This window comes from Microtus oregoni, unplaced genomic scaffold (genome assembly GCF_018167655.1).
Source record: "Microtus oregoni isolate MIOR12 unplaced genomic scaffold, Mior012 000017F_ref0000208, whole genome shotgun sequence".
Classification (NCBI taxonomy): domain Eukaryota; kingdom Metazoa; phylum Chordata; class Mammalia; order Rodentia; family Cricetidae; genus Microtus; species Microtus oregoni.
The window spans coordinates 12,506,048-12,529,433 of record NW_024543076.1 but is presented as its reverse complement, the minus strand read 5'-3'; positions in this window follow the sequence as shown (position 1 = coordinate 12,529,433).

Below are 23,386 nucleotides of genomic sequence, written 5' to 3'. Positions count from 1 at the left end.
AGTTGAAAAACGAAAATTGTCCCGATGGAATTTGCTTCAACAGATCTCTCCATGGAAAAAGAGTCACAAAGAGCTAGATGATGGAAATTGGCTGCCTGTTAGTAAAGAGAGTAAGAACATCTGCCAGAAAAGGAAGCCGCAGAGCAGATGAGAAGAACGTGATACAAGGGTGGCTATGACAAATGAAAGCGTCAAGACATGTGCTAGACCAAGGTGCTGCAGTGACATCTGGAGAGGGACCGTCATCATCCAGAACGGTCCACATTCTATCTCATAAAGCTGAATCCGTTCATCACACCCTCCTGTTGCTCATCGTGTATCTATCTTTAGTTTGGCCTATCGCCATGCACATGATTGGAATCAGGACAATAGCCTGCTGCCTTCCTCTAGATGAACAAGCAACTGATGTGGGAGTGTCATATATCAATCTATTGATTTCATTGGTTAAGTAATAAACAAACTGCTTGGGCTCATAGCTTAGAACATAGGTGGGTGGAGTAAACAGAACAGAATGCTGGGAGGAAGAGGAAGTGAGGTAAGATGCCTCAGGCAGAGACGCCATGCCCTGCTCCCGGGCAGACACACGCGATGAAGCTCCGACCCAGGATGGACGTAGGCTAGAATCTTCCCGGTAAGACCAGTGCTCACAGATTATTAGAGATGGGTTGATCGGGATATCAGAATTAGCCAGTAAGGGCTAGAGCTAAAGGGCCAAGCAGTGTTTAAATGAATACAGTTTGTGTGTTGTTATTTCGGGGCATAAGCTAGCCAGGCGGCCGGGGTGCTGGGGTCGCAGCCCCGCCGCTCCTATTACTACAAGCAACTTGGTTGTAGCTCTGAGTTCCATCTAGCCAGACAAACGCTCTCATTGTAGAACGAGTTTGTTGATGAGGAGAGGGACCTATACCATCCTCAGCCAGCCAGTTCGCTACTGTTGCAGTCTGTGGACTGGATACACAGCTGTTTCTAACAGCTTTTCCTCCAGGAAGCTCAGCTTCCAGGCAATTTCCAAATAAAAAACAGGCGTCTTTCCTCTTCTGCACTTTCTGCCTGCATGGTGTGTTTCACCTGCCTACTTGTTTATACCTTCAGAGAGGGACAGAGCTGCACTGCCGGGGGCTACTTCCTGAGTAAATCTGAGCCTTGCAGGACTGAGTGTTGGAAGAGCATCCTCTGTGGTTCTGGCCATCCTCCCTGGACCAACCCTCCCTGTACCAATCCTCCCTTCTCACAACCAAATTAGGAACATACCTGTATTCATGAAGACTTACTACTTGGGCCAAACTCTTTCTTACAACATTTCTTGTTAGCATTCTTCTCAGGACTAGGCGAACACCTGTGCATGAAGTCCACCTGTTGGTGCCCATCCTCCTAAATTCAGTCCATAGTAACATCCTGGAAGGAAGGCCTCCGGGGAACTATTTGCCCTTTATTTTCCTGGGACTTGGGAGTTTGGATCTCATCTGGAGAGCACTGATTTTGAGAAACAGCCTAGAGGGGTGGAAGCAGACCAAGCCTGGCTAGGTCTTAACTATGTACTTGACTACCGGGGATGTTGGGTAAGAGTGTTGATCTCTTTGGGAGATAGAGATGTCTTAAGCTTCTCTATTGCTCTCCTGAGCTGTGCGAGCTTCAGTGTGCATCTCAGATGTTTACCTCAGGACCAGGGTCTCAGGACAAAGCCACTGAAACCTTTAACCTTCCTCTCCAACCTATGTGTGACTGAAGCTACCTTCTCTGAGAGGTGCATTTGTCTCTTGCTTTGTCCTTGTTCCTGCCTCCCTTACTCCTTCAGGTTCACCACGAGTTTACAGACCTGATTTACTCTAGACACAGGTGGTTGGTTGAAAGCTAATTAGTGAATGATAACAGAGTAAGGGGGTGAGCCCTAGGGTAGGGTGACTCACTCAAACACATCACAGGGTAACTGTCCACTTTGACAGGGTAGGTGTCACAGGTCCCTGTGTCATACTGAAGGGATTCTAGGTTCCCCTACAGATGTTCTAGGTTCCCCTGCACTGAACTTTCTTGGCTGAGAGAAGAGTCTGGTTTTGAAATTCAACAAATAGAATTTTTGAAATTCTCAACAAGTAGAATCTTAGTATATATACCCTTTGTGTCAGGCCTTATTCTAGGTGATAAAAACATAGGAATGAATTTGGTAAGGTCCCTTTTCCTATAGCACTTTCAGTCTGTGGAGAATTGAGTCGGTGAACAAATAAGAAAATGGTTCCAGAGAATTATTAGACCTTTTGAAGACAGCAAACAAGGAATGAGATACAGAGGGATGCAGTGATTTAAAGGTACTCTAAGTCAGTGTGCTGCTAACATGGCTAGGGAAGGCATTTCCGAGTAGGGGGTATTTCCGGTGAAAATTGGATGTAAGAAGATAGACTTTAAAAGACCCAGCAGAAAGTTTTCTGCAGAGAAAACAGTCAATGTAAAGATGCCAGGACAAAAGCAGACTGGAGCCTTCCAGAGCAGAAAAATAAGTATGGGTAAAATCTGGAAATCAAAGTAAAGAGGAGTATAAAACGCCACGGACCTGCAGGCAAAGGCTAACAATAGTGCTTGGAGCCAAGATGACTCCATGGGTAGGAGAATGCTGGGAAATCAAGGGGGTCTGAGTCAGACCCTGACACATCCAGAAAGGCAGGGCATGGCCTCATGTGCCTGTTACCCCAATAGTGCCGGGCAAGGCAGACAAAGGAACTTGCTGGCCTTGAAGTAGAGCCCAAATAGTGAGCTTCGGGGTTAGTGAAAGACTCCATCTAAAACAAATTTAAAAAACAATCATTTGTGAAAGAAAAAGGAAGGTATGGAGCAATAGAAGACACTTAACATCCTCCTCTGACCTCCACATGTGCATATATGGGCTTATGCATCTGCACGTGCAATATGTGCGCTCATGTGCACACACACATTAAAACAATAATAAAATAAAAAAATCACACTTTCCTTCCTGGCCTGACATTTATTCAAAAGCTCAAATCTGATTCAGCTACAGTTGGAAAATCCTCTGAGCAGTCACATCCTGAACAAAATCTGCACAGTGGAGTTCCGAGTCCTGTCTACCTGTTCCATGTTCCCTGTTTGTGGTGCTAATGTGTAGTTTTTATTCCATTACATTCACCCTGAGAAGTCTCTGAAAACGGGAATACTTAGTCAGGGAGATTTGGCCCATTCCTTGCCTGTTTTTTGAATACGGAGAGCGTGGGAGAAAGGACTGTCACACCACACCCCAGTCCCCAGATCCATCGTAAGAAGTATAAGAGCAAAAGTAGGTGTCAATTGACTTATAAAAGGTATCAATCAATTTATTAAAAGGTGCCATGAGTTTCAGAGGGCTGCTTGCTGGAGTCAAGAGATAAACTATATATACCTATTCTGGGTGTTTTATCAACAGAATATTTGTGCTTAGTAATTTGGGTGAAATAAAAACATCTTTTGAGAGATGATAATGTTTCCATGTCCTGTCCGATGATGAAGTTAAAATATAGACATGAAAACAGATTGCCCCTTGCAACCGAAGAAGAACCTGGGCTATCAAAGAAAGGCAACAAAGCTCCAGGGACCGGATATTCATTAAAAATGCAAAATAAATGCAATAAATTGAATGTGATTGTCTTTGGGGCATTTCGCTTATGACCTCATATGTCTTGGAAAATAGTACTGCTAATGCTATAATTATTTTAAGATAGGAAATTATTTAAATTGGCTAATGAATGCAGTCCCTGACACAAGTCTGCATAAATCTGGATTGATTCCTGTGCTCTGCGGCAGGCGACGGGGGCTTGGATGCAGCTTTACTCATTAGCAGCATTAGCTGCATTTCGCCCGAGCCCACTCTACGGCATGATGCCCTCCAACACTTGATCATCTAGGGGCCTCAGTATACCTTCCCATGCATTAGCACAATTATTTCTGTAACTGACATGGGTGGCTGATATCTGTCCCTCCTTCCCACCCCAAGAGTAAGTGTCTTGCCTATAATCACCTGTCCTAAGAGAAATGCCATACTAACATGAACTGAGGTGTCGGGTGACAAGTCCTGCCTCTACCCTCTGACAGCTGTAGACTCAGGGCGGGTCCTGTTCCAAGAGAGGCTCTGAGCTTCCGTTGAATGTGGAACAGTTTGCAGATGAAAAGGGCATATGTAGAAGAGAAAGCTCCACGTGGGAAAGCCTTTGTTTATTCTTCAGTGCCTCCGCTGTTTCCTACTGGTAACTGAGCCTGCCTGGTCTTCCCACTGTCTTCAGCATCCTCTTCAAAGGGCAGCTGCTTTCACAGAGCAAAGGGAATCCAGGAGCTGCAGGTCTCACTCAGACCCTTTCAGTTTGCAGCTTCCTGCCAGGGTGCTCGTGGCCACCTCTGCGTTCTCTCTAGGAATCTCTGGCTTCTTACCACCGCTGCTTTGCAAGCATCTGCTGGGGAAAGTGGCAAAGGCCGCATTTTTCTCCATTTCATCATCATTAACCTTATCATGGCTATTTACAAAGCACTTTCTAAAGTCTGATGGTAAACAAACTGTGGATTCTTTTATATCTTCTGAATTGTAGCTCTGATATCAATCTGAGTTAAAAGGATGGAAATATTGTAGCCAAGGGCGATGCTGAGATAATGTTAATTCCAGGAGCTAGCATGAGATTTCAATCCCGATTTCTGAACAAAGCAAGCCATGATAAATTCTGATCGTCCTGGTCACATCCAGTGAAATCTGGAAGACTAGACCCCCTTTGTTATTTGAGTTCAATTTGGAGAAGCCAAGATTGATGTCAATCCTGGTCACAGAGAGTGGACTGAAAACCAACAGGAAACTGATGCCTGGATTTCTGGAGGGGCTTCATAACTTTTCTTTTCCCTGAGCAATGGTTTCTAGCAGCCTCTCCTGCTCTGCGGCTGCTAAGGACCTGTCACTTCTCTGGCACTGTCCCTTAAAGGAGGGAAGATCTGACACTTACTATATCCCTGTGAGGCTTGGACAAGATGCCAGGTATGAAGAGGATGAAAAAAACCCACTCATGCATGCACACACATGTGCACATACACAGGAAGAAAGACGAATGTCTCTATCTGAGCAGCCCATGTAAGGGTGGCGACTTCTACTTGGTATTCACGTACAGCCTTGATTGCAAGGCTGACTCTCATTCTTACTATTTCAAATAGGATTTAACTTCTAGCTCTCAGTTTACATCTCTTTCTATAACAGCTGCACAAAGGCCTGCAAAAGATCAAGCTGACAGAAATCACAGCATGGATGGGTGAAGGGTTCTGAAGTCCCAACCAGAAGCCACAGCCAACGGATGGATGCTAAGGGAAGGAGAGTCCGTTTTCTTGTAGATGGTCATACACCTCTACATTAAGTGAACTCAGGAGCTTTTAAAAAAAAGAGATAAAAGATAAAATTAAGGGCCACATTGGAATTTTTGTCCACGTTTGCAAATATCTAAGACATTAGATTTTAAAAGGCATACTTGACTACCTCAGTTCAATAGAGAAACAATAAATCTATATTATATTTTGAGCAATAGCTATCTTGCACTCTGAACAATGTGCAAGGCTAATGAAGATAGCTAACTTGAGCTCACACTCCTCTGGAAGGTTAGACTGTCTTCGCCAGGAAGCAGGGAAAGTATATCCAGAAGTACAAAATGCAGGATGGGGTGGTGGCCTTGAAGCCCCTCAGAAGGCATCCTGTATGCAATAGAGAGCCACTGTGGGGGATTCCAGAGGAGAGGAGAGCAGTGTAATTGGCATCTTAGATGGATTCCCTATTTCACCCTGACAAATGATTCCAAGAATGATAAAAAAAAAAAAAGGAAAAGTTAAGCTTGGAACCCTCTACAGCAACAGTGCATATTAGAATCATCATTGAGATATATTAAACTAGGGATTTCCTCAATTCATTCGACACTTGTAAAAACAAAATTATCCCCACAGCACAGAGATTCTAATATACACTCTGCCAAAGATCACTTACTTGGGAGACAGCATCACAATAGTTCAGACATATATGAAGAAGGCCTGGGATAGGATCATGAAAGCAGGAAAGAAAGACGTGAGAACTAACAAAGAAGCCAATTCATATAACCTCAATCATCCACTCATTCGTCCATTCACTATGTGATGGGAACTCAGTGATGAAAAGAACTCCTTGCCTTTAGAGACTCTGTTTTCTAAAATTAAGTATAGCAATGTATGGTGTATACTCATACACATGCATAATCACAGCACCCAGGAGGCTGAGTCAACAGAATCAAGTTGAAAGTCACCCTGAGCTATTACAACAAGACCTTGTCTCAAAAGAAGAGGGAGACAAACTAAGGGAAGGACTAGAGAGATGGTCCTGCAGTTAAGAGCACTGATTGCTCTCCCGGGGACCTGGTTTCAACTCCCAACACAACACACACAAGGTGGCTCAGAGCTGTAACTCCAGTACTAGGGAATCTAGCACCCTCTTCTGGCCTCAAGTACCAAGCACACAGTGGTGCACAGATGTACATGCAGGTAAAACACCCAGACAAACAAATTTAAATTAAAGAAAGGAAGGAAGGAAATGGTGGGAGAGAGGGAGGGAGAGGGGACAGAGAGGAAGACAGAGGGGGCAGGAGAGGGAACTGTCTAGTGTCTGGTGGAGAATTTCTTCAACTAAACACTAATCTCTATAGCAGCAGGAAAAAACAGGAAAGACAAACACTGTGAGCTTGAGCTTTGACACGAATTTGCAGGTTCTGTGACCTGGGAAATCACAAATGATTTTGTGTAGGCAGAACAAAAATAAGTTTTTGCTGAAGAAACTTATCTTTATCTCTACCTCAAAAAACAGAGGTTTTTTTTTTTTTTTCAAAAGCCATGATCTGTATAAAGTTAATACAAATAAACACCAGAGGCTGAAGACATGGCTCAGGGTTAAGAGTATGTGCTGCTCTTTCAGTGAGACTGTATCTACCCAAGGTGGGTCACAACCGCCTGTTCTGGTTCCAGGCTCCAGAGGGATCTGATGCTTGTGCCTTTGCAAGGCAATGCACTCATGTGCATAAACCTACACATAGACACATAACTGAAAATAATAAAAGCAAATCTAATAGATAAAGAAATAGAAAGAAAGTAAGCACACAGAAAACTGTAGACCAGACCATAAAGAGAAGATACTACAGCAACGTGTCCACATCTCCTCGTTCTGGTAGGAAACCAAGAAGAATGGCAAAAGCCTGAATTTGGGGGTGGGTACCAAATCATGGAGGTATCCCGTACCTGTCACGGGGGTGTTTTGTTTAGTGACTCATTACTTCTAGAACCAGTATTGTCTAGTCTTGTGGGTATCCGCCTTCAAACTCTCTTTTATATATTTGGGGTACTAGATCATAGTTATCTGTGTGAATCTATTATAAAAGTCACAGCATGCCTTGAATACCAGCTGCAGAGAAATCAAGCTGGACCTCGTCCAGAGGCTTCTCCCCAAGTCAGCTGCTCTCAACATGCTAGACGGTATTGTACGTGATGCTGAAGTAGCAAAGACGTCACCAATCTTACCCAGGCGTGATCTCTACCGACTATGATACCAAACTGCCCAAGAAGATGGGTCCATTGGTGCAAAAAGTAGTACAACTATTACTGAGGTAGCAAACCAAACCATAATGGTATTTGAGGTCCACTCCGCAAGAGGGAATTCATGACTACTTCGTAAACCCAGCCAAAAACCTGTAATTGAGGAAGTCACAGGCTCCAGTGGGAAATCCCGTATTGTTGCTCAGATAAATCAACAAAACAAAACTGCCTTCGAAATACCTAGGTTTATACCCACAGACAAAAATGACACCCAGCTTTAATCTGAGAAGCCTCTCCTTGCAGCAAACAGAGGTCAATGCAGAGCCTCATGACTGGAGTGCGAATTCTAATTGGTCTTAAGAATAAAAACCCAGAGCTACATAGTAGGGTAAATGCTGAAAGATCAGAGAAGCAGAGCAGCCAGCCACTGGTTCTTATCTCTACTGAATGCTGAGACCAAATTGGCGATCCTCTCACTAGGAATCCTCAGACTGAATGTGGCCAGCTCCTGTCTCCTCCTGCCTTACATTCCTCTCTTCACCCAGTCATTTCACTTCCTGTCTCCACCTCCATAGTGCTGGATAAAAAGTGTGTGACTCCCAAGTGCTGGACTCAAAGGTGCGAGTCAACACTGCCCGGCTCTGCTTCTCTTTTAGACTGGATCAATGTCGTGTAGCCCAGGGTGGTCTTGAGCTCATAGAGATCTGTCTGCCTCTGTCTCTTGGGTGCTGGGATTAAAGTGTTGTGCCACCACCAGGCTAACTAAGGTTGCTAACTCCATACTCTGATCTTAAGGCAAGCTTTATTTGTTACAGCTCAAACAAAATATCACCACACATGGCTGTATAAGATTCTGACAATAGGTGAGAGTTGAGTGTTCTGGCCTAAGCAAGCTATTTATACTATTCAATGAGGGCTTAGGGATCCTTGCAGAATAAGGAGAGTAAGACTGTAAGACACAGAGGAAAAGGGTTGTGAAATATTGTTCTAAACACAATATAGCCACGGCGATGATGAACTCAAAGCATCTGTATCTACAAAGTCAGGCCCACCCAACAGTGAGCTATGGATGAGGTATGGACTCATGGTGTGGGGGTTATCTTACTACTTACTTCTAACCAATTCTGGGAGAGGGGAGGCCTGTATCCAGCTGTGTACCACTGGTGAGCCTACCTGTTGTGATTTCAGCCGAACCAGCATGGCTGGCACTTCCAGGTTCCAGGAAGTGCGGACAAGCTCTCAGGCACCTAGTTGTCTCGGGACCTTAAAAGGCTCTGCATGACCCACATGCAGCATGGTTGCATCACCTACGTACGATGCAGCTTGTGAAACCTTGTGCGCATGCGTGAGCTCCGTCATCTGCGTATGACGTAGCCACGTCATTTTTCCTCTAAAAGCTAGATGGTCCATCTTCGTCTTCAGCTCTCTCTCTCTCTCTCTCTCTCTCTCTCTCTCTCTCTCTCTCTCTCTCTCCCCTCCTCCTCCTCCTCCTCCTCCTCCTCCTCCTCCTCCTCTCCCCCCCCCCTCCTCTCTCTCTCCCTCCCTCCTTCCCCAGCCCTCCCTCCTCTCTCTGTCTCTGTCTCTGCACACCAACTTAACCAAACCTGTACACGGCTCCTCTAATAAACTCGTAAGCGGGTTTGTTGCGTGTTTCCTGCTTCCTTCTACTTAACGCCAGGTAATTTTACCACCAGTCTCTCATAGAGAGCTCCAAACCCGTAGTCACACAGAGGGCACACGGGGCAAAAATAAAATAAAAAGTCATGGATTTGGAAAACAGAGTTTGCGGGAGAAGAGTAAACTGATAGGGTGGAACCAAGAGGGAGTAGGGAGAGCAACCATAGCCCTTCTTGTCCTCTCCTTGCTCAAGGTTCTACAAAGCAGTTCTGTGCTCGGGGGAAACCTTTACTCCGAGTCTCCATCACGTGCCGTGGGCCAACAAATAAGTGAGGACCAGAAGTTCCGAACAAATGTCTAAAGCATGTGTAAGTATGTGTTTGAACATCTCCGTGTGTGCCATCATTGTGTCCTATGACACTTTTCATGTGAAAGACGTGTTTAAAAGCCTTCCCCCTTTAATGCGAAAAGAGAGTTTGTACGTGAAGAGGTAGTCGGTATTTTTCTCATTCCTCTTCCTTGCTCATCACCCATAGCGTTCAGATCTGTGGCTCTACTTTCACTGAGGCCGCACACCGCCACAAGCTAGCCTACGAGAGAGTCCCTCAACCATCTGAGGCAGGTGGCACGGGACAGAGCAATAAAGTCACGTACCAGTATGTTGTGATCCAGCTGCCCTCACTCCCCCTGTCCAACAGGGGAACTTCCTTGTGGTCTATAATTGACCAGGATGTTTGTGTTCTTTCTGACTGGTGGGTCTCTACAAAAGGAGTCGAGGTATAAAAGGTTGCTGGGCAAAATAAAGGTTGCTGTTCTTCCACCTGAAAAGAAGCCTCCTTGTCTCAATCCTGGCACCCCCCGCCCCTGCCAGTCTTGGCTATCCAGGCTGTGCTGGCTGCAGCACCAGTATGCTTCTCCTCTGGTTCAGAAGATGAGAGCATCTCCCTTGCCTCCCTTGGCCTGCATTCCTCAATGGTAAGCGCTGCCCCGAAACTCCAAAACAATGCATGCTTCCAGAAAATCCATGCCTGCTGCAATACTGTTACCATTGCTGCTGCTGATCCAGCCCCTACTCAAGCCATAGTGTAGTGTAGTCCCAGTAAGAGCAGCGAAGTTGTGGCCCTGCATGCGGTTGGCCCCAGAGGAGCACCCTATGCTACCTAGTGTAGAATGGCCATTGCAGAGTCTGTAGTCACTCAGTGCCACTCACTCTGCACAGGACATCCTCTGCCCAAGCCCTATCCTGTGTTAGCCTCACAGCTAGCATCTTTGATGCGCCTAGATTTTCTATCCTGGAACAAGTTTGGGGTCTTTCAGGGCCAGGCAGAGTGGTCGCATCCGCTTCCCATCTTCTTCGGAAGTTCTTTTCCTGGTTCCAGCCCTTTTATCTGAGAATCCAGTCCTTCCACCATCCAAAACCACGTGAGAGCAATCACTCAGCAAAGGTGGTGCTCATCTGAATGCCTGTCCTTGGGAGGCTGAGATCAAGGATCCAATGCAAGGCTACTTCGGGCTGTAATAACGAGACTTCAACTCAAGAAATGAGAAGGGAGATGGGTATGATCATATTCATTGCATACATGTATGGAATTCTCAAAGAACAGAGTAAAGAAAACATGCCCCCCAGAAAAAAATAAATTTACATTTTAAAAAAGAAAAATGCTATTTGTAAAGGGGCAAAGAGGAAATGCCTCATTGCTGGGTGGTTGCTGCACATCGGTTCCGTGCGGGCTTCACTCAGGGACCTGCTAGCATTCACTTCCCAGCTCCTCCAGCCAGCCCCCATGAACACATTCTTCTTTCCTTCTCTACCTCTTCCAGCTGCCTGTAGAAACCAGCTGTGGGGGACCTCACAGGCTCACCTGTCTCTATGCAAGCTCCCGTCTCCTTCTTGAACTTCCTCATGTGGTTTCCCAACCCCCTCAACTTAGCCACCTCCACTTCATTCAACCCGTGTCCTTGGTCACCACTGGCCATGTTAGCCGGCCCTGCTTTCCTATTATTCCCGCAATATCCGATGCCCCTACTTGTGATGTGTGTTACTTTGTAACTGTACTTTTCAATGTTGGCTGGGTTTTTTTTTTGTTATGGACATATTTGTGCCTTATTTTTAAAGGTACTTAATTCTGGAAGTTTCTGGGGCTTTGGAAGTTCCCAGGGTAACTCTGACATGCAGTCAAGGGTGAGAAACACTGCTCTAGAAGCATGCTGCCTTGTGATTTATTTAATGGCTCTCATCTAAGCCTTGTTTCCACAAATACTCTTAATTTCTTGAGTCCAGATAGTGTTCTGCTTTTTCTGTTTCTGTACCCTCTTCATAAGTGTGTTTGCCCGTTATAGAATTGATGCTCACTGATGGCTTGAGCGGTGGCTTAGCTGATTTTAAATGACGTTGGATGACACCCCTCAGATCGAAAGGAAGAAAACTGAAGTTTGTTCCTGGCTCTGTAGCTAGGAAGTCATGACCCTCCCTGCATTTCTGCCTCCTCATTTGTAAAATGAGTGTGATAATTAGGTTTCCAAGGGCCTGCGATCTCAAATAAAAGACTAGAATAAAATCTCATGAGTTATTTTCAATATATCAAAAGGCCACTGCAAATTCTCTAATTGCATATCAATTTTCATATTATTAGTATATATTATATTATTAATTGTTGGAAGTGGGCAGAAATAGAAGGGAATCTTGGTAGTGAAGAGGTTAAGCCATTTCAGATAAGATTCTATGGCTCCACTTGCTCCATGTCTAGAATCTAGTTGTCTTAAGAAGGAGTGGGTCATAGAAAAGAGTTTGGAGTTAGGCTATCTTCACAACCTGCTAACTCCTACCCTGAGCAAAGTAGGCGCATTCTTTCATGTTTGAAATGGGCATGTTAAGGTATTCAGTTCATAGATTTGTAATAAGGCTAAATAAATTGGTACGTGGGAAGCCTTTTCCAGGCATGTTACAATTGTTCAGTCACTGTTATGTTTGTAACATGGAGTGTGATGGTGAGGGAAATATGAGAGCTAACAGCAAGGTGAGAGAGGATAGTTCAAGATGCAAGTGGTATTTCTGTAAGGCCACAGTCAGCCTGTAGAGTGGGGGAGGCTCACCGCCAGCTCATGTTGGGGGAATAGCCTTGCAGCTTCAGAACAAGTGCTGCAGCCTGCCACAGAGTGTGGCTCTCTTCAGGGGCACACAGATACTCCCCAAGGTCACGTTGTTCCATGTCTGTGTGCATCTGGATCATCTAGAAGCCTTGCTGAGATAGATGCCAATTCCCAGGGCCAGCTGCCCGATATTCTGGCTGAGGAGTTCAGGAAGCTACATTTCTGCATTTTTAACAAGCCCACAGAATCACTGCTCTAGGGGAGTTAATCTAGAAGAAAAACGCAAAGCCCAGTAGACAGGCAGATGGTAAGCTGATGGGGACGTTTATAATGGTTGTGGGGCCAAGTGTACTGAGGAATGTGTGTTTGTGTGTATGCTTTGTGTGAGAATATGTGCGCATGTGTATGTGAGAGAGGGAGACAGACAAACAGAGGCAGAAAGACAGAGATCAGATAGTTTAGCAGCAAGCAGATATCAGGCAAGACAATTAGATTGTGAGTGCTTGCGGGGCCATATATATGGCCACACTGTGGAGTGGGAGGCAGGAAATGTGTGTGCCTGGCCTCAGAGGAAGTCAGCCTCCCATCCTACATGTGAGATAGTAAGCCCCCTTGACTTTCAGCGATCCTGGGGATGTGGATGATAACACAACAGCTTATATACCCATCTGGACCATTCTGAGCTGAGAGAGCTGCCCCAGTGAGGCCCCAGCTTTGGGTTCCTTGCAGGTTGCTTTGTTCCTGCACTAATATTTGTCTCATACTGTAAACCCAAGTGAGTCACTAACCCTTACTGTAACATTCGGGATACTGAGGGTTCTATTGATAATGGTAGAGGCACTGTTCTAGCACCTACCACAGCGGTATCCGGCATCACAACAGCAAAAAGAGGAACCTCATCCAGTAAGAGGCAGCCACCACTGTCAACAATGCTGGCCTGGACTGCTTTCTCTTGTTTTCAATGTCGATCTGCTCCTGAACCCAACTCTCCTCTGACACGGAATGTCATGACCACAAACGAGACAAATACTGGATGGCTTACTTGATCGTGCTGTGTCTGCCATAAACCTTGTTTGCCTTCCTAAAACTTATATTTCTGCAATTATTATGTATGCGGTAATACTGAGAAAGAACAGAGCTTTTCCCTAGATACTAGACATTAGAGTTTCTATATTCTGCATATCTGCTTCTCAGGCACACTTGGGAAGGAAATGTCCCTGAATTGAAATAGAAAAAGAGCATTATGACTTCTTAACCTATTCTCAGGCTGAGTCCTTATCTGAAATTGAATCCAACTTAAGAATCTTAAATATCAACAAAGAAAAGGCGGGATAAGTGTTACTAATTCTCCATCTGAAGCCCCATTTCCATTTGCAGCCACATTGAAATGAAGTTATTATTGGTTAATGGCCAGACAGAGAGTGCTCTGCATGACGTAAAAGTTGCGGCAGACATGCCAAGGAGGGCAGCTTCTCAAAGCCCTCTTCCTCTCCTGTTTTTACATGCAGCCTCTGTTTTGTACCTTCTTGGTTTGCACATTAGGCAGGGTTGCTAACCGGCTTCCGAGAGCCTGACCTCCCTTGTGTAAGGCGACTTCTCTGGAAAGCCACGAACAGCTGCAAACACCATGTCTTAACCTTGGACAGCTGAGGAGAGGCTGTCTGTCAGGGGCTGATCTGGGGCTCCTTCCCACTTCTTGCTCTTCCAAACTCAGGCAGGGATGAGGACAATCAGTACCTTGCCATTGGGAAGAAGCCGTTTGGCTCCCCTGTGGCCTTAGGCCTAACACAATGTTCCAATTCAATTTATCCAAAGGCACCTTGCACGAGGCCGAGGGGGTGGTAATGTTGCACCTGGGAACTTTCTCTGATATTAATAAATCTGGCTAGGATTCCCCACTTGGCTACTGATCTTCATAGGGATATAATTTTCTCAGAAAGAGTGGTAAGTTTTAGGATTCAGACAACAAATTCCCTACCTTGAATCTTTATTAAAATTCTCTCACAGTGTTTGAACATTTGCAAAGTTTCTTTGCAGTCTTTTCACGCAACACTGTCTGACTAAAACCCACTCTACATTATAAATAGTCTGAAATAGTTCCCATCACTTCAGATTTAGGATTGGAAAAACGTAAGAAGAAAATGGTCCCTGTCCATTTAAGAATGTCACCTATGGCTAGCTGCATCAGTAACCATTATTCCTGGGCATTTTGGTGCTACCCTGTGATGAGAGAGAAGAATCCGGTACATTCTGAAGACTTTATCTAGGATGTCACTGCCTTTGCCAATGCAGGGTTGGGATCTACCTTACCACGGAGAGGTATCCTATTGTTTCACTCTCAGAATCTTGTCTGCATCCTGTCCAGCTCAGATCACTGGGGATGACTTGTATCTGTGTGTCCTACCACAGAAGGGATGCAGACAGGCTGTCACTGGGGCTTGTGAATCTCTTTAGGAAAGAGTCTGAAGGAAATGAGCAAGATTTAAAAGTCTGGAGAATTTATCTGGTGAGGAAGCAGCGACGTGAGACGCACTCATACAATCGTTCATGAATGAAACATTTTATAAGGAGAAAAAGATCTTGGTGACTAATTGCAGAAATAAAAACAGAATAAAACTAATTACTTTAGAATAAATTTAATTACCTCAAATTGAAGCTGTATAAGCACATATTGGAAGTTTCTCAGTATTTATTCCAAGCATATTTCATATTCTTTAGAGTCAAAACTGTCCTTTCCAAGTGCGTGTGTGTGCATGTGTGTGTGTTTATTCTCTTTTCTTCTACATAACAATTCCTTTCGAGCTCCCAAGCTTTCATGTACTTGAAAGTTGATAATTAAGCCGTGTATTCTCTTCCTTTTCTTTGGCATAACCAATGCACAGTCTATTAATTATAACTTGAACAATGGATTTTAGCATCAGTCTTGTCAACCCTCTTCTATCAGAGACCCATGTCTGAACTAGTCTGGATAGAGGGATCTTTGCTTGCTGGATGGCTTGCTATGTGAGCGTTAGCTACTTACCTGTGGGTCACAACTACCTGAATGCCAGGATGAGAAAAACATGGCAACAGTAAAAGACTTCTGGACTTAATTAGTCAAAAATTAATTCAGAATTAAGGTCATACTGAATCCAACATGTTTCATGCAGCATTTGCTCAGGCTGTGTTTATTGCATGGCTTCCTCACAGCTTTGCTTCTGGACCCACAGCCTGTACACTCCGCACTGCACAGGCCTTGGCATCACACAGTGCCCACGACCACTTCTGGAGCATGTGACTCAGACGCGAGGCTGCCGCCTGTTATCAGGGCCACTGCCTTTACTGTGCAGATAAGGTGTTCTGCTCTTGTAGAAAAGTAGCAGCTTAATTATAGAAAACAAAGATGTAATAATTTGTATCCTCCTTTCTCAGAATGGAACTATCAAGTTGGTATATCTTGGATTGTACTGTTTGAATGTTTGATTTTCTAAATTACTGTGTTAGCTGCCATCTTGTGCTTCACCGCTGCCCTCCCCCCAAAAAACACTAAATTAATTTTAGTTTGGGATTAGGACAGAATTTCCGTCCATTTCTAAAGTGGCTCTAAACATACTGTGTCATTTTATACTGCATATTTATGTGGAGCAGTCTTGGCATTAATTATTATAAAACAAAACATTTATCAGCTGAAAAATGCTGAAGAAGCCCTGTGCTTTACAGTCAAGGTGTAATTCTTTATGCTAAAGAAAACAAAGAAATAAGCATGTCCATCTTATTATCTGAAAGTTTTCTTTAGTCTCTAATAAATAATCAAATTATATCTAAGTCAAAGAACTGTTTTGAAATCAATTTGATTTATTATCAGTAAATGTTTGATTTGTGTACCTGTTCAGCAGCATCTACAGACTTTGTGGAATAAAAAGAGCCAAAAGAAAGAAAGAAGAAGAAGAAGAAGAAGAAGAAGAAGAAGAAGAAGAAGAAGAAGAAAAAAAAGAAAGAAAGAAAGAAAGAAAGAAAGAAAAAAGATTAAGAAGCCTTGAGCTAAACAACCCTGCCTTTTTCTGAGCATAACATATCAGATTAAGTGAATATACTGTATATATGGGTGAGGAGTATTTTGGCTTTTTGTTGGGGGGGGGGTGGCTAGAAGGGGCTGGGATGCTGCTCAGTAGATAAAGTGTTTGTCACGAAGGCATGAATGCCTGAATTCGATCCCCAGACTTGGCAGTACACTCTTAACATCCCAGGGCTAGGGGAGCAGACTGCAGATTCCTTGGACTGGCCGCCCAGACTCTTACTGGGTGAGCTCCAGGCCACTGAGAAATCCTGTCTCAGAAGTTGAGGTGAAAAACTCCCGAGTAATGCATCTGACCTCGTTCGTGCGCCCACACAAACACAGACTCCTACATGCACGAGAGGGTGTACACAGCACACAAACGACTAGGTTACCCTCCTAGGATTGTCCTCTCTAAGGCGCATCCTCATAGTTGATTCTAGTAACAGGGGAGAATTGAGTACCACGTATGAACGCAACGATCATTTTAGCACTAAAAATGGTTCAAGTTTATAAACCACCTGTCTTTTCTCACTCCTGCTCTGGGTCTATCTTTCTCACCATTTCAACAACAAAGTACGACTTGGATTGTCTAAGAAATGCATCTCCCATCCTCCTACTGATCTTGCCCAAGTGGCTTGCTTTGTTTTTCTGCCTAGTAGACCCTACTACCACCATAATCAAGGAAGTCATACAACTCAGCCTGTGGGAATGAATCCTCCTTCTGGGTCTTGGGCAAGGGCGTGTGTATTCTGGTTCCCATGCGCCACCTGCTGGTCTCCTGTGTCACTGCTTCCAAAGTGTGGATATAGAACCATGTTGTGGCTGAAGAAAAGGAAGGAGGAACCCTTCATGACAAAGCACAAAAGAGGCCCTAGAGTCTAGTTTGGCCATCTGTCAACTCATTCTTAATGCGCGTTAATAGTGAAAACGGAGAGATAGGTCTGCCAAATGTGTAGCACTCTTAACCACACATCTCTAATCCAGAAGCTGATGCTTAAGAAAGAGAAAGCAAGAACAGCTTCTGGAGTCATATCACAATTGATGCACGAATGGAAGGAATGGTCAGAGGAAATAACAATTGAGAGTATTTCTAAGAATATATCAGTCTCTAGAATGAACTAAAGAGAGGGTGGCGGTGGGAGAAGAAGGAAAGATGAGAAAAACACACTTTCGCCAAAATCATTACTTAATATAAATTTAATAATTCCTACTTAAAATGTTGGGCTCTCTCTTTTTTTTTCCAATTGTACTAACCTCTCTAGACTTTTACAGAGGAGAAAATAAACTAAAAAAATTCATTGATTATAAGTTTATTAAGAGTCAAATGAAATGAAATCTCTAAGACATAAGGAAACTATCTAGTGAATCAAGTCAATGGCAACAACTCAGCTCATAGCCATAGTCGGATGAGGTTGCTCAAAGATCTGAGTGGGTTGCTGACCTCATCCACTCAGGTTCCTGGGCTACCCCTCGGCATGAGGGACTCCACACAGAAAGCCTGTGCTTCCTCCTGTATGTCATTACCTTCATCATTCTTAAGTCCATTTCTTATTTCTAGCTGTGTATTTATGTCTTATTTTAAGAAGCATTTATTGCTTGCACAATGTGATAGATTCCAAACATTGTTTTACATAAAGCATCTTCTCTCCCAAAGGTATTTCTCTAGCTCTCTTTTTCTTGAGCCCCGGGTGCCAAGATTTGTACAAGCAAGCCATGTCAAAGACAAATGAATGAATATTTTGTCATTTTCTTCTTCAAAGGTTAAGATACTTGAGGAGACAATCTTTCCCAGCATCTTCCTGCCCAGACCTCTACCAAATCCTCCTGCTGAAACACCGGTCTCAGTAAGGTCTAAGACCATGGCCCTCAGGCAGCAATGCATCAGTACTAGTTTTAAAATTCTAGATAAGAAGTGATGATTTCAGCTTTTTTTTCTTAGCACTGAACTGCTGGGTTATTCCAAGGACATTGGTAATTGGAAATTGGTATTTCCTCAGCATCCTAGTTTCTCTGCATTTAAAGTGGGGACACACATCAGTTCGTGGATAGAATTACATAACCGGGTTGTACAAACAATAAGAATGGGTTACCTCTCCTGAGATATGTGCTATTTCATCCTCATGTCAATGACAAGGGCAGATGTGCTCCAGTGAACTAGAGCACTTGTTTGTTGGTTCTTTAGCATCCATCCTTCCAGCATAAGAAAACACTGCGTGGCAAGCAATAAGGAGGATTGTAGGAGCTCAGGGTTAAGTAAGCATACGATCCCTACCCTTGCCATTCCATGGGCTAGTCAGGACCAGAAAAAAACAAGCTACAAATTTTTGAAGTTACACAGCAGATGTCTAGAAAGAGTAGTGTATCGTATCCATGGCAACAGCTTTCTGCTCACAACTATGGTCCAAAGAGATCCATCCAAAGTGTGTGTATTCTAGCCTTAATCTGAAAGAAGCATACAGCCAATCAAGTGAGATCTCGTAGAAGGGAGTGGGAAGTCTTGGGTGGAGGCAGGCATCGGAGAAGTTCTCAAGGTAAAAGATAGCTGAGGGGTGGTCTTTAGCAAAGGAAGAAAAGGAGTCACAGAATTCTGGTAATCTAAAGAGGTCTTAAAAAAAAACATACTCCAAATTGCCAGTAGCTGACTTCTTGGCTATGGGTGGAGTCTAATGGACCTCTCCCTTATCCATGATGATACTCTGACTGATTTGATCCTGTGTGGGTCACCATAGCTTCTGTGGATTCATAAGTGCAATGACCATGTTGTGTCCAGAAGACAGCACTCCACAGCATCTTCCCCATCTTCTGTCTCTTACTAGACTTTGTGCTCCCTGTTCTGGAACATTCTCTGGGCCTTGAGAGGGTTGATGTAGACATACTATAGTGATATTTTGTTTGTGTTTTAACAAATAAAGCTTGCTTGTAAAAAAAAAAACAGTCCAGCTGGGTGTGGTGATACATGCATTTTTTTTAAAAATCCCCACACTGAGGAGACAAGGGCAAGCAGGTCTCTATGAGTTCAATGTCAACCTGGTCTGCATAGTGAGTTCCAAGCCACTCAGGGATACAAAGTGAGATCCTTTCTCAAAAAATGAAGAGAAAGAAAGAAAGGGAAAAGAGAAAAGACAGCCCAAAGTTTCCATTTTCAGATGAAGACTCAAGGTTGGTGAGTCCTGACCTGTGAGAAGACTCACATCCTTATTAGTCCTAAGATAGCCCAGCGTGAAGTTCACCACTAAGGGATTCCTCACCGCAAAACCTCAAATCTTCCAGCCTTCCAGGAAACAGAGCCAACTGGTCATACACTCACATACTAAAGTGGCCTTCCATCGTTTCAAAGTTTACCCATGTTCTAACTAGCTTAATTGTCAACTTGACACAGTCGAGAGTCATTGAAGTTGAAAACTTGCCTAGATTGGATTGGCCTGTGGGATTGCCTATGAAGGACTGTCTTGGTTATTAACTGACACAGGGGGGCCTAACTTCCTGTATGTAGGCAGTGCCATTCCCTGGACCAGTTGTCCTCGGTGGTATAAAAAGCTAACTAAGCGTCAGCCAGTGAAGGAGCCAGCAAACACGGCTGCAGCGTCCTCTGTGGTTTCTGCTCCAGGTTCTTGCCTTGAGTTCCTTCCCTGACTTCCCTCAATGGACTGTGACCTGGAAGTATAAGCCAAAGAGGACTCACCTCCTCATGAAGTGTTTGGCATAGCACCTGGCACCTGTACGTGCTAATCCAAATGGAAAAGGGAGATCATGGCTTGGAGGCCATGGAAATCTACACTTTGGTTTGTCTCCCCAGGAAGCCCCCAGATCCATGCTATCTCTGCGAGGCAGGTGACTCCCCTGGTTGCTCAGGAAAAGACAGGTAGGAGCAGGAAATAAACCCCAGAAGCCTTCTGAGAGATCCTCCCTCTAGTACAGACTTTATCAGGCCTCTGCTCCCCCCAGAACTTGCTTCCAAGTGTGAAAATTCATTTCTCAACCCTCAGCTGTGGGAGGGGGGAGTTGCGGAGAGAGGAAAGGTCAGGAGTGGAAAGGCAATCGCTCCGGTCTCGGGGTTGACAGCTCCAGATCCCAAGAGGCTTCAACTGCTTTCAGATTTATAGCCCCATAACAGCAGAAAACTGCCTCCTAGCTAAGGCCAGCATTGCTTTGGGCCCGGGGGGCTCCTGGCTGGAGCTGTGTGAGCTTCGTTATGTCTCTAATGCCATGTTCCCTAAATTTGTGATATTGAAATCATGAGAAAGGTAGAGGAGGGTGATTCATTCCCAAGTGACACTGGCAATGACATTCACCAAAATCAAATTTGTCCCGAGCATGACAACATCCCGGCCAGTACCTTCCTCCGCTCCAAGGCTGGATTTGTTTGGTTTCTACAACAATTTTTCTTTTTAATATCATTATTTTTATTAGTTGGCCTAATGTTTTTATAATGTGCTTACAGTGCAGGCTCCAATCCTGAATGCTCTCTGGGGATGAGGTGGCCCACACTTGGTAACCCAGGGACTGAGGTTTTTGCAAAAACCTCAGACACCAGGGGGAAAAAAAAAAGAAACAATCTCTACTCTCTTCCGTTTTCCAATCCTGACCTGACAAGAAACCCACAGAAACAGATAGGCACCTGAAATAGTTCAACCCCTTAGAGCAAAGCTCTGACATTAACTAATGACCCCAACTGGCCCTCCTCCTTGCTCCATGCCCATCTCCCAGTTATTAATAGATGCCCTTGGTTGCCTATATCATTATTTCTGTCTGTATGGCTTCAACACCTGCCATCTGCCCTATTGGAGTATCCCGTCCTTATTTATCTATCTCATGAGTGTGATCCATGAATAAATGATAGCACACCTGTATTGTGGAAGATTAAGCATTTATAAAAATAACGTAGACTTGATGCATTTTCAAATCAACAACATAAATGGGAGAATTATGGTTTGGGAAGATCCATTTTACAAAAAAAAACCCCAACTCCAACGAAAATATCGCATGCATGTATTTGTATTGACCGTCAGGATGATAACTCGACTGCCTGCTTTTGATGTATGGGAAGGAAGACTACTGATTTTTCAAAAACGTCTATAATGTTTAATTCACCTTCATTATGATGGTTATTTTTTTAAGAGAAATTTGATCATTTTCCATCAACCAAGCCATCTAGCAGTAAGTGATATGTGCTTTTATTTTTTGTTATTTTGCATGTGACAAAAGGTAGCCGTGCAGCGGAGGCTGCATCTCCATGGGGCTTTAGTGATGGACATCGTGCCTCTCCTCACGCATCCTGGCCTGCATCGTCCATGCCTCACTCTGAGGCTATCATCTGCAGAAGCTCTCAGAGCTGCCATTAGGAACCCGAGAAAGATGAGCCTCTTCCCCTCACCACAGTGTGCTCATGAGGAGGCCAGAGGAGCGTGCCATCCCCTACTGACCTTCGCCTTAGTCCCTTAAATCCAAGTCCGGTTCAGATCCGAATGGGGGCACAGGGGTTTTTCAGTGAGGCTGGAGGTCAGAAAGCCCCAGCAACCCTGTTGTCTCTGTCTCCCTCCTCCTCAGCAACGTTGGGAGTACAGACATGTGCAGCCACATCCTGCTTCATCCTAGACACTTTTGAGGCAGACTTTTATTTTCCCCAAGGGCAAGGCCTCAAATTTCTTAATTACATTTTTTTTTCACTGCTGGTTTGGGTTTTTGTTCTATTTATCAAGACCTTTTGAAACTCTGTTCCTTTTATCTAGCCTATTAGCTATCGTGACCAGCTTTGTGCCAACAGAAGATTTGATCATCAGGTCTTTTATGTCTTGATCTAAGACCCTGATAAAACAGAGTCAGGGATGCGGTCTTGTATTTTCCCGTTTTAGTAAAAAAATAAAACAAATGTTTTATTTGTCTGTCGGTGTGTTCCTTTCATTGTATGCAATGTTCCCAATAAGGAAGATCTGCGCTGAGCCAATCAATAACTGTCACCGTGACTGAACCTGGTGATGGTAACAGTAAACCACAGTCCCAGTCCAACCTGGGCCAACCAAGCCGCACAGCCGTGCAAGGCAGAGCCACAAAGCACAGGGCTGCATCCACCTCTGCACAAAGGATCCAGACGCAAGTGGGAGGAGCCTGAGGCAGAGTGATGGACAGGAACCTGGCTGAGGGAAGGGGAAGCGGACAAATGAAAGCAGACAGGGAAGAGTCTGGGGTCAAGGTTCCCAGATCAGACTCCGGGACTGTGAGGTTAATGTGCAAGCAGCATGTAGCAGCTGCTGACAGCATGCATCCAAGGCAGCATGACAGCATGCATCCAAGGCAGCATGACTGCAAGACAAACACTTCCGTCGCACACAGAGCTGTGGCCTTGGCCGTTTGCTGTGCCTACTCAACCCACTTCTTCACAGCCCTTTGCCAGGGATGTGTGGGGATAATTTTCTTCCTATGGGGCCTTTCTCTTTTGCTGCAACTAAGCAAGCGGCCTGTGTTACCCTAGTCCTCCTGCGCAGCTTCCCAGATGCTGCGTCACTCCTGACTCCTACTTCTCTCTGCATTACAGGATGAAGAGTCCACCTAGGGGGAACCAGTAGCACACTCGTGCATAGAGCGTCCTGGGTGCTGGAGTCTAGAGTGAAACAATATTTAGATTTCTGTGATGCAGTCTTACCCACTAAACCGATAGTATGAGGATTTCAGTATTTTTGTTAAGGCTAAATGAAGTAGCGCATAGCACAAAGGTAGAGACAAACCACGAATCGAATCAGAATCTGAAGACACAGGTTGGGTTATTCCAACTCTCTGGTTTCCTTGGTTTGTGGACCCAGGTAGGATTCAGAGTTGGCAGAGGAGTTGGCAGTTCTTGGTGTTTGGCCAATTACTCTCTTCCCTGGAATGTGTGGACCCTTTGCAAGGCTCCCACATTTATAGTGATTCATTCAGCAAGCATTTGTTGACTAAGAAGCTCTACCAGGCCTAGCTTGGGTCTCATTCATACAGGATGACTAAGGCAAGATCCCGACGTGCAAGTAGCTTGTGGTCTAGTACCCATCGCCATACTAAGAAACAACCCTAGACCCAGTACATCAACAGAGAGAGAGAGAGAGAGAGAGAGAGAGAGAGAGA